Source organism: Littorina saxatilis, linkage group LG8, assembly GCF_037325665.1.
Source record: "Littorina saxatilis isolate snail1 linkage group LG8, US_GU_Lsax_2.0, whole genome shotgun sequence".
NCBI lineage: Eukaryota > Metazoa > Mollusca > Gastropoda > Littorinimorpha > Littorinidae > Littorina > Littorina saxatilis.
The window spans coordinates 36,950,131-36,962,714 of NC_090252.1; the positions used below are offsets into that span (position 1 = coordinate 36,950,131).

The 12,584-nt window shown below is 39.8% G+C and overlaps 1 long non-coding RNA gene across 1 annotated transcript; it reads left to right on the forward strand.

Annotated features, from left to right (window-relative positions):
• Positions 1-602: 602 nt before the first annotated feature.
• Positions 603-4,664, forward strand: LOC138973428 (uncharacterized). Its single transcript, XR_011458018.1, has 4 exons — positions 603-680; positions 1,179-1,235; positions 1,949-2,005; positions 3,777-4,664. It is a non-coding gene; the product is annotated as an uncharacterized lncRNA (long non-coding RNA).
• The last annotated feature ends 7,920 nt before the right edge of the window (positions 4,665-12,584 follow it).

Below are 12,584 nucleotides of genomic sequence, written 5' to 3' on the forward strand. Positions count from 1 at the left end.
TATTTATTTATTTAGAGAGAGAGGAGGGGGGGAGTTTTGTACTGAGGAACCGGTAGAACAAAACTATAGAATCGAACCTTACCTTGAATCTGAAAACCATTTAGGCAGATTTTCATCTGCAGTTTAGCAGTGCGTGACCAATTCCGCGATAAAGAAATAACAGTCTGGAATAGTAAGACCTTTTTACCTTGCACAAGCTTTTTACAACATCTGGAGCATGTTCCACGCCTCTGATCGCCTTTACTTCTGCAATCTGGACAAACATTAAATCTGATGTGTATGCTAATTGCTATGCAGGAATCATGAAATACAATACCATTTATAAAAAAAAATTATAAAAAACTATAGGAGCCACGAACTGCGCCGGATGGCTTGCTGATCACTTGAAGTTTTCATACGGCACTTGTGTTTGTACAGAATTCTGTTTTTTTCATAAATATTGTCATGGAATTGATAGGATTCCTAATTATGTACACGTAGTGCAAGCTGTCTTGAAGCAGTCAAGCTATACACATGCTTTGTAGTGCAATATGTATTTATCCAGCTGGCATTCTGTGACTTCATTAAGACAAACTTGTCTGATTCCTTATAGTAAAACATGTTTCCTTGATGTTACTTTGCAGAAGAAACAACTACTGATGCAGCTGAGGTAGATCATGCACTGCTGACTGAGGCTACAGGTAGGGAGATTGTGTTGCATGAAAATCTAAATACATGTACAACAGATATTGTAGAAGGCATATACTTGTACTGTAAAGCCTACAACTAATTCTTGAAAATGCCCCCAAAAAATGGGTAGAAAAAAGGAGGGCTTTTCATTGGGAATTAAAGGATATAATTTTGTCACAGGCAATGCAACTGCTTGGCAGTTCACTCTTTCCTATTTGCTGCTAGAAACACAACAGGTTTTTTTGTTTTTTTAACTTTCGCTCAGGTGGTGTCATTTTCATCTGTATTCTATTAGTTCTTGTACTACATAGAAGTTATCACAACGTCTTGAACTGGTTTTTTTCCTTTTGTATCGCACAATTATGCTTAGGAAGAAGGCTAATTCTGTAGATGTGGCAGTGACCTAAAACAGTAAATTAATTGGTATTGATCTTTTCAATGCAACATAATTATTAGATGGCTTGGATCATCAGTGGTTTGCTGTAGGTGTAATTGTGGGATTTTTTCAGATATTGAGGAACTTCTTCACACTTTGCAGAGCCGATCGCAGGAATCCGACAACAGAGGTTTGTGTTTTGTTGCTTCTTCTTTTGTATAGTTATATTGGTGTGTCTGTAAGGAGTATGTTCCCTGGTGTACATATTATTTATTTCTCATTGTGAACTACACTTAATCTGTTGTGTACGTGTTGAAGTTATTTTAATAGCTAGTTAGTAGAAAGTGAGGAAAATAGAAAATTGTCACTAATTTATAAAACCATCTGTTTTGTTGGAGTCGTGGTTAGTCTCCAAATAGATGTTTTCCAGAAATAACAGTCTGGAATAGTAAGACCTTTTTACTTTGCACAAGCTTTTTACAACATCTGGAGCATGTTCCACGCCTCTGATCGCCTTTACTTCTGCATGCAATCTGGAAAAACATTAAATCTGATGTGTATGCTAATTGCTATGCAGGAATCATGAAATACAATACCATTTATAAAAAAAAATTATAAAAAACTATAGGAGCCACGAACTGCGCCGGATGGCTTGCTGATCACTTGAAGTTTTCAATCGGCACTTGTGTTTGTACAGAATTCTGTTTCTTTCATAAATATTGTCATGGAATTGATAGGATTCCTAATTATGTACACGTAGTGCAAGCTGTCTTGAAGCAGTCAAGCTATACACATGCTTTGTAGTGCAATATGTATTTATCCAGCTGGCATTCTGTGACTTCATTAAGACAAACTTGTCTGATTCCTTATAGTAAAACATGTTTCCTTGATGTTACTTTGCAGAAGAAACAACTACTGATGCAGCTGAGGTAGATCATGCACTGCTGACTGAGGCTACAGGTAGGGAGATTGTGTTGCATGAAAATCTAAATACATGTACAACAGATATTGTAGAAGGCATATACTTGTACTGTAAAGCCTCCAACTATTTCTTGAAAATGCCCCCAAAAATTGGTAGAAAAAAGGAGGGCTTTTCATTGGGAATTTAATAATACAATTTTGTCACAGGCAATGCAACTGCTTGGCAGTTCACTCTTTCCGATTTGCTGCCAGAAACACTAACATTTTCTTTTGAAACTTTTGCTCGGGTGGTGCCATTTTCCTCTGTATTCTATTAGTTCTTGTTAACCCGTGATTTGTAAAAATGTAAAAATATTTTACAAATCACGTCGAACCTAAAACCGCGATTTGTAAAAATGTAAAAATGAAAAAATATCGCATTCCACAAAGTAATGCATGCCTTTTATTATTATTATTTTTCTTGTTTAGAGCCTCTACGCTGAGTGGTGGGGGTGGTTTTAGTTCCACATCCCATTTTGGTGCAATCCCATTTTGCCGCCGTCCCATTTTTTGCCCCATCCCATTTTCGCGACATTTCACAAGCCAAACGTCATTTTACTAACATGTCATAACAATAGCGCGACATCCCATTTTGACACCATATCCCATTTGGCCGCCATGCCGTTTCACCGCATTCCATTTCGCCCCCATCCCATTGTCGCGACATTTCACAAGCCAAGCGTCATTTTACTACCGTGTCATAACAATTGCGCAACATCCCATTTTGACACCATCCCATTTGGCCGCCATCCCATTTTTTTTATTTATTCTTCTTGCCAAGCCTCACTATACTACTATACTGCGTTATTCAACTAGGAAGACATTCCGTTTTCGCCAAATCCCAATTTTGCCACAATCCAAAATGTCGCGAAATAGGGATGGCGGCGAAATGGGATGACGGCAAAACGGCATGGCGACAACATGGAATGTGGCGCTAGTGGTATGACACGGTGGTAAAATGACACTTGGCCTGTGAAATGTCGCGAAAATGGGATGGGGGCAAAATGGGATAACGGCGAAATGGGATTGCGCCAAAATGGGATGTGGAGCTAATGGTACATGACATGGTGGTAACATGACACTTGGCCTGTAAAATGTCGCGAAAATGGGATGGGGGCGAAATGGGCTCACGGCGAAACGGGATTGCGCCAAAATGGGATGTGGAGTTAATGGTACATGATATGGTGGTAAAATGACACTTGGCCTGAGAAATGTCGCCAAAATGGGATGGGGGCGAATTGGGATAACGGCGAAACGGGACTAATAGATCCCTTGCCTTTGGGGTAGTGCGACGCTGTGACTGCTAGCTTTCCACTGGGAGGAAGCGACCGGAATTTCCCAACGATGGGACATCCTATATAATGAAAAAAAAAAAATCTTAAAATTAACAGTCGCGCTACCCCAAAAGTCAAGGGATTTCGTTTTTGTCCCTTGACTTTGGAGATGACAAGAAAATATCGGGCGCAAAAACGTGATTTGTAAAAATTGTTACAAATCGCGAGGCGCGCCCCGTGATTTGTAACAATTTTTACATTTTTACAAAATCACGGGTTAACAGTTCTTCTTCTGCATTGAAGTTATCACAACATCTTGAACTGTTATTTTTTCCTTTTGTATCGCACAATTATGCTTAGGAAAAAGGCTAATTCTGTAAATGTGGAAGTGACCAAAAACAGTAAATTAGTTGGTATTGATCTTTTCAATGCAACATATTAGATGACTTGGATCATTAGTTGTTTGCTGTCAGTGTAATTGTGGGATTTTTTTTCAGATATTGGGGAACTTCTTCACCCTTTGGGATTGCAGAGCCGATCACAGGAATCCGACAACAGAACTTCAGATTCTACGACTGCAGGGGAAAGTGGGTCTCGAAAAAGATCATACTACCAATGGGAAGCTGTGGACACAAAAAAGGTTGAGTCATATTTCAAAAGTGACATACAGAAGACTGGGAGAGGTGTGACAGGATCATTGCCTGGCATCAAAGAAATTCAAGCTTTCTTGACAGTGCACGATGTTTTTTGTGGTATTCCACTTGAAAAAAAACAAAAAGTCAGCTTGGTAAGGAGCAAAATATTTAACGAGAGAAAGAAGTTCAGGAGCAAAGTCGCTTTTGACACTGTGTAAATTTCATCTAATTTCATGACTCCCTAAACTCTCAGAGTTCTGATAGAGTTCCAATTTCCCAAAGATTAGGACTATCAGTGTCAGTGGTTATGAAGTGAAAATGATGCAACAACCACTTTTCATTCTCTTTTTCATCCTTTCCTCATCGTGCAGTGTCAAGAAAGCTCTAATTCCTATTAACTCGATGTTCTTTAACTATATTTATACATAAATGCATATTGTAAAACAGTATGCATTGTTAGATGATCTTCCAGTTGCAGTGTTTACATGTCGAAGCTGCTTTTCCCAGTTTTACCTAAGAGACCGACTGTATATTGTGTTTTTGTAGTATTGGTAGTATGATCTTCGTGTACACTACATTGCGGTATGCACGTTAAAGATCCCACGATTGACAAAAGGGTCTTTCCTGGCAAAATTGTATAGGCGTAGATAAAAATGTCCACCAAAATACCCGTGTGACTTGGAATAATAGGCCGTGAAAGGTGGATGCAGCGCCTATAGGCTGTTGATCTACTGGCCGATGTGAATGCGTGATATATTTATCACACAGATATGAGGTTCACAAAGATGCAGCAGACTCCCAGGACGAGGATTGAATTTTGAACATTTATGACAGAAAAAGAATGTCCTCTTTGACACCATTATGTTTGTGCATATATTTCACTTTTTGCTTTGTCACCTTCATTTCATCAAGTAGCATGGATGATATTACTATTAAATGTGTGTAAAATGAGCGTGAAGATAGTTTGTGTCAGTGAGGAACCCACAATACTGAGAGAGAAATTGGATTCTCTTCTGCTCATAGGTTGTGTAATAATTAATATGTATTATATATTGATATGCATTTTCTTTATACATTGGATTCAAATAAGCAAAAATCACTCCAGGGATCTTGATAACACTATTTCAAGCCACCTCACTCGGGTTTACCATGTGTCTACGGCGCGGTTTATCTCCTGAGCATGCGCAGAGGATCAGTATCGGCGCACAACGGCTTGAAAGTGGGGTACACTGTGGCGGCTTGAAATAAAGGTTATCAAAATATCAGGATCCCTGTCGCGATACATGTGGCAGTGGTGTCATCACTGCTAACACTAGTACTATGAGTGAGAGTGGTGAGGAATGTGATTGAAGGATCATGAACATGCTCCTACTGGTGATGTGATGTAGTGATGATGTGTGGGTACCTTAATTCGAATTTTTTGTATTGACAAACTATGCAAACAATTATGTACATGTTATCATACATTTCATTGCATTGTTTGCAGTGTAGGTATTCCTTACTGATTTTGTTCTTTTCTCAGAACATTGTTTACTGTAGATACCTTAAAACGAAGTGAGTTAATTTTCATTTTTCCATGATCAAGGCTTTTATGAAAAACCTGGTGCTGATATGTGTCAGCCAAGATCTACAATGTTTTGGTTCATACTCATAGATTTTTGATGGTCCACTTATGTCTTTTGTATAAATGGAAATGAAATAATCCCATGATCGGTGAGTCATTGGCGCTGCCACGTGTATTATCTACTAAAGTGTGGCGTTCGTGAAGATGTGCATGTGCCTGTGTGTGTTGTACTAGTATAACGTATGCGTACATAGAATGACATTGCGGGTTACCTGAACATTGACAATGACGAAAGAAAGATTGTGTGTGTGTGTGTGCGTGTGTGTGTGCGTGCGTGTGTGTGACCATGTTTGAATTTATTCGGATTTAGTTCTCTTTCCTTGTTTGTATTATGATTATGTAAGTGTAGAGCGCTCTGGGTTTGTCACCACGAGGTTTACGCGCTATATACAGGCATGGGAATTGTCCGCCAATTTTTTTTTGTTCCGCCGAAAATGCAAAAGTGTCCGCCGAAAAAATAAAGGGGGGAGGCACACAAAAAAGGCACCGGTTACTTTGGCCTTTGCGCAAAAGCCCGCGAAAACTTTCCGTACTTTGTTCACGCACTGCTACCGCCCGCCTCAGTTATTGAACTTTTATGTTTGAAAGTAAACCAGATTGCACAGATTGTGTTACAAGTTACATTTTCCTGTTTGTCTCAACAGATCAATTTTTTTTTTACAAATTTAAACCATATAATACATGTATATATTTTTGTTCTTCAAAAAAGCAAAAATTGGTACATTTTTGTACTAAAAACTCTGATTCGAAAAACAGAATTTGATGGCAAACTTGGAGCTCAGATGACACCAGATTGCACCATCTGGGTTCTTTGGAGAAAAATTTGTCCGGGGGAGCATGCCCCCGGACCCCCCTAGTAAGACTAGGCGCTTCGCGCCGTCAACTTGACGCTTCGCGTCTTCACTTATAAATTTTCCGCCTTTTTTACAATTTTCAATTCCCATGCCTGTATATAAGTAATTATTATTATTATTATTAATTAATATCCCATATATTTTGGTATTGCCGGCTTGGTCAAACATTTCGGATTGAATTTGAAGATTTGTTAAATAAAAGTTTTATATACAGTCCAAATGTTCTTTTTACATTTGACTTTGCAGACCTTATCGATATCAATTTGCCCAGATTTGTTTGTTGTTGATTTTTTTTGAAAGTCACCATGTGACTCTTCAATACAAAATGTCTTACCACATGTTTGATTTGCCTCAAATCTGTGTGTGTGGGTGCGTGTGTATGTGTGTGTGTATGTTCATAAAAACTGTGGAATCGGACATGAACCTACGACAGATGATTAATGATTACACTCAAAGTACAACACTTCATACATTTACATTAACCCTGCAACCAAAGAACAATAAAGACAGTGTTTCAGAGCAGGTAGTTGACATGACATTTTTAGTGTTTTAGTATTGCAAGGAAAGTTTAGAATTCTAGGAGGCGATGTCAAGGTATATTACCACTATCAATTTCACCTAGCATTCACATTGAGTGATCTCACCAGGTTATTAGGATTCACGTTCATTCTAAAACGTCTCGCACAAGACCCATCATCTCTGCAAACATGTCGTAACTGGTCAAAGAATTAAGTTCTAATCAAGGAGAAACAAACTTAAGAACGCCCAAATGTACATTTCCTGAGGGACGCATACACAGGCGATAAAACCAGTCGCTGAATGGAGAGAAAAAAAAACTGAACTCGCCTTGAAGTGGCCTTATAATGCTACCACATAATTCAGGGCTTCCCTCGGACGCCCATCTTCAATGTTAAGAGGGTCTATGGGCGGCCTTAGAGGAGTTTAAGAGAGTTCCAATCAACAAGGCGAGCGCCCCAAACGCCCGATACACTTAATACACATTGTGATCGCGAATAGTGTGAAATGAAGTGACTGTATTCATCAGAATATTCTAATAGAATACATCAACTATAGGGGAAGGGCTCCTAATATGAACCACTTTTTGTTTCATGCTAATAACTAGCTTGTTTTCTTGCGAAGAAGTTTCATTTTGTGTTTGGTAGTCCTTCTCTCTTAAGTGAACCGTTAGGCCTAGTTAGAGTGAAATAGCTTTGATAGACATTTAGCAAAAATTAAATACAGAAAAAATCACAAATGGTCCATATTAGGCGCCCAGGCTCCTAATATGGACCAGTGAAGCGGCCTTCACAAATCACTGTCAAAAGCCCCCTATACTTCAAAATAACATGATACAACTTATTGTGCATGTCAGACTAATTCAAATATGCTTTAGATTTATCTGTTTCGGGTTGATGAGAGCATTATTTGACGCACACCAGGAAACTAAAGAAGCATATCAAAAACAGAGTGAAAATAAGTGAAATTATCAACTTCCACAAAAAGAAGACAATTTGATATATTTTTTTGAAAGCTCGAGGGCTAGTTATAGGTTATTTTCAGCAAGCTTCTTAATGAATTAATGAAAATAGCCTTTAGCTTTTATTTTCTTCGATTTGTTGAAAGTGGTCCATATTAGGGGACTCACACATACTTTGAAATTTTGCTATTAGTTTTTGTTTGCAGTAGAAACTCGGGGTCAAAACTGCTAAAAATGTAACAAATACGGTCTTAGCTGTCATATATAGCAATTTTTGTGTGATAAAAGCTTTGGCTGTGGACAGAAACGAGTCCGTTTTAGGCGTCAAATTTAGAGTGAACGCTGCCAAAAGTGAAAAAAGAGAAAAAGCCTAACGGTTTTGAGGTTTGTGTTTCTGCAACTGTTTTGACATGTGCAACTTATTCAGAGAGGGTAAATACAGCGAATGAAATTGTTTTTAGCGCTCTAGCGCCGTTAGTTTGTCAGATCAAGAGGTGGTCCATATTAGGAGCCGGTCCATATTAGGAGCCCTTCCCCTACCTTCTTAGATGGAACACACGCACACAGTAATACACTCACACACACCCACACACACTTTCAACTTGACTTCCTGTTCTTTCTATTTTAATGTTGCCAACATGTCAGATTCCAAATGCATGATGCATACTTACAGAGACATAAGTGTGTCCATGTGCTTGCACTGGCAAGACTAATTGACGACGAGCGACAGTACCTGTGGTTGGCAGGATAACGGAAATGTAATGTGTCCCTGGACCCGTTCTTTAAAGGTATAATGCGTCCCGGGGCCCCCTCCAAGACATTCTAGTATGGTGATATTGGCTCCTGGTGCGTATATGACGCAGGGACCGCACTTCAGTTCGGGAGCCCTGTAATTGTACCACGGACACGAATAGAGACCCCACCTCCACCCCATTACTACCCTCACCTTCTTAACCCAATCCAATGTAATTTGTTTGTGAAATAATATGATCCCATATATTTTGGTATTGCTGGCTTGGTCGAACATTTCGGACTGAATTGGAAGATTTGTTAAATAGAAGTTTTATCCCCGAGTAAGCAGTACTAGGGTCCAACAGACTTTAATTGTGTGTGTGTGTCTGTCTATCTATCTGTCTGTCTGTCTCGACTTAACAGCTTATTGCTGTGAAACTACTGGGCGCAGTTCGTTCAAAAGTTGATACACTAACTTGATAATAGGTCCGATTGATCGTATTAAAACTTCATAATGTTACCTGGGACCTAAATGCGAAATAAACCACAAAAAAACGACTTGGCAGTGGGAGGAATTCGCGGTGCAACAGCCAGCCAGGCAGTCTGATAGAACGGTGCAAGGTCTCAGCCAACCAGACTATGGCATACTCGTAGCAAAGCCGCCGAATGGTACCGTAAACCAAGAATAGTGACGTAATTACGTCACGGTCGAAAGTCTTTGACGTCAATGCCTCCCTGTAGTCTTTTTCTCTCGCGCGGTGGGTGTGTGTGTGTGTGTGTGTGTGTGTGTGTGTGTGTGTGTGTGTGTTCATTTTGTGTACATGTGTCAGTGTTACTGTTTGTGTGCGTGTGCGCGTGCATGAGTCTGTACTCGTGTGTGTGTGTGTGAATGTCTGAAGAGTACTCGGGTCCAGCGCGAGCGTTTTTTATTTACAGTCCAAATGTTCTTTTTACATTTGACTTTGCAGACCTTATCAATTTGCCCAGATTTTGTTGTTGATTTTCAGTTTTGAAAGTCACCATGTGACTCTTCAATACAAAATGTCTTTCCACATGTTTGATTTGCCTCATATCTGTATGTGTGGGTGCGTGTGTATGTGTGTGTGTATGTTCATAAAAACTGTGGAATCGGACATGAACCTACGACAGATGATTAATGATTACACTCAAAGTACAACACTTCATACATTTACATTAACCCTGCAACCAAAGAACAATAAAGACAGTGTTTCAGAGCAGGTAGTTGACATGACATTTTTAGTGTTTTAGTGTTGCAAGGAAAGTTTAGAATTCCAGGAGGCGATGTCAAGGTAGCCTATAATACCACTATCAAATGTCGTTGCCTTGAATACTGTGATACAGTGGCATTATAATGACAGGACAAAGGTCACAATTATTGGTCTTTTTCTTCTTCAGTGCCATGAACCGTTTCAAAGCTTCAATGAAGAAGAAAAGATTACACACTAGAAACGGTTGTATACCATGTGAATCACTGAATTACTCGGAGTGCGTATCAGTAGCGTTTGCCAGCATTCCGCACAGCGATAAGCCGCTAAAGTATATATATATATATATATATAAACAAAAGATCGAATGAATTTGCGTTATTTTGCGTGTTTCTCGTCTTCCTTAGTTTTATCAGATGGCATACACATATCTCATTTTGTCATAATATGACATTTGGGCTATTTTCCCATGCCGTCACTGATGCCGGTTCCCGCGTGTTTTCACAACTATTCTATCCGTTAGAACTATGTTTAATATACTCCAAAAGTGTTCTACAAGCACAGCATTACACATATTTTACCACAAGAAAAGCATATCGACAGTGAAGCACATTTATTGTAGGCCTAAATCCCGCATCTTGTTTGTTGAATTTAAAGAAACCCGATACTATAGTCCAGACTGCCAGGCTCTTCGCATTCAAAAGCGTGATATCTGCTAAAGAAAAAAAGATGGAATGAATCTGTTTTGTGCATGCTTCTTATCTTCCTTAGTTCTATTAGATGGCACAAAGAACTCATTTTATAAAAAAAAAAAAATTTAAATGACAATTTGGCTCTTTTCCCATTCCGCCATTGCATTCAGTTTAATTTATTCGTTACTTCACCCCGCGTGTTTTCACGTAACTATTCAGGCTATCCGTTAGAACTATGTTTAATTTACCCCAAAAGTGTTATACAAACACAGCATTGCACATATTTTACAACAAAAGCGGCATATATCAGTGAACTCGGCACTATTAGTGTACATCAGGGTTCCCTATGCCATAGCGCGCGTCCCTACTAGAAATATAGAAATATATAGAAATATTAGAAATATATGCGAAATATATGCCCTACTAGAAATATATGCGGGAGGGGGTCCCTGGACGCACTAGATATTAAAAGAGCTTAATTTCCTTTATCGTGCGTACCGTCCGTATATATCATTTTCAGACTGCAATCAACACTTCGCAGTTCAACTGAGTCACTACACGTGACCACAATGTTTTTATAAGTACACTGACGGACTGTTCGGCGTTTGGACCCTTGTGACCCTCTAAAATACTGCAGTGGGGGTCCATGGAACCTCTAAAATTTAAAAGTGGGAGTCCCGGGACGCGCGCACTAGGAGGTATACATTCCGTTTCTTGTGAGTTGAATTTGGCAAGTATTGCCATCGTCCCATCCTGGGACGCACCACATTCGAAGGCACTGTGTCTCAACTATGCATAGGTTCTAGATCCTGGTTTGTTAGTGTTAAATGTATCCAGAGGATCTTTTCAAATAGTGGGTTTGACTTGCAGATCCCCGGCCTCCTTTTGTCGTAAAATATGTGCCTAACCCTAGGGTTAGGGTTAGGGTTAGGGTTAGGCCGGGACGGTTAGGTTGTTCACGACCTGATTAATCTCCCATGTTAGCGCATGCGCATTGACCGCAATGAGAAGAATTGTTCAGGCAGAGTTTTCAGTTCGTGACACCGGCTCATTTGGATATAATTTCCTCGACATGTCTGGTATCATTTCCTAACAGTCAGCATATTATTAGAAATACCTAATACTAGTGTCATACTTAGCAGGCATGGGGCAAAACACTTCATCCGTGACAAACCATTGATCCTGTCAGTGTGTCTAAACTATGATATTTCTGGGCAAAACTGATGATAAGGTCGGTCTGCAAAGTCAAGGGTGATTCTAGACCACTCGTCTAGGATACGTTCTTCCAATGAGTAAATTTAAGTCACGCCGGCAAACATAATAATCAGCCAGGTCTTGAAATGGGATTGGGCTAGTTCTTACCATAGACCTATACCCGTAAAATCCTTAGCAAACGCCCCACACAAACCCCCCCCCCCCCCCCTCTGCACATATTTCGGGTAAAAGTAGGACGGGTGGGCGTTTGCTAGGTATACACCCCTTAGCAAGATAACGTCTCATCACATTTTCACAAGAAACAAAAATGTATACAACCATGTCAGATGTTGAGGCTGTCTCACATTTCAAATCACTGTTGGTTTCTTTTGGGACTGTATATATTTTGTAAATAAAGAAAATACCCACTATTACAATAGAATCAGGTACCTTTTTCTGTTAAAAACAACACACACACAAAACAAAAAAACGGGGTGGGCGTTTGCTAGGTAGTGACCCCTCTGCACAAATTTTGACCAAACGTGGGGGGTGGGGGGGGGGGGGGCGTTTCTAGATGATACTGGGCGTTTCGGCTAGGGATTTTACGGTATTAGAAATACAAGGTCCCAAGAAGAAGGCACACCGCTTTTTTCATCTTTGCTAACCGTCTTCTCAACTCTGAAGCTAGTGGATTGTTTGAACACTATGATTACATGGACATGTACAATTTGGTCCAACGGCGCACTGTCATCTTCGGGGCGTAATGACGAAATGCGCAGACAGTACTGGCGTACGGGGCACGTTACAGGCTCCCCATTGGAACTCGCGGTTGTGCGGGTTCAGAATTGTGCTGATAGAGGTGTGCTTCGTA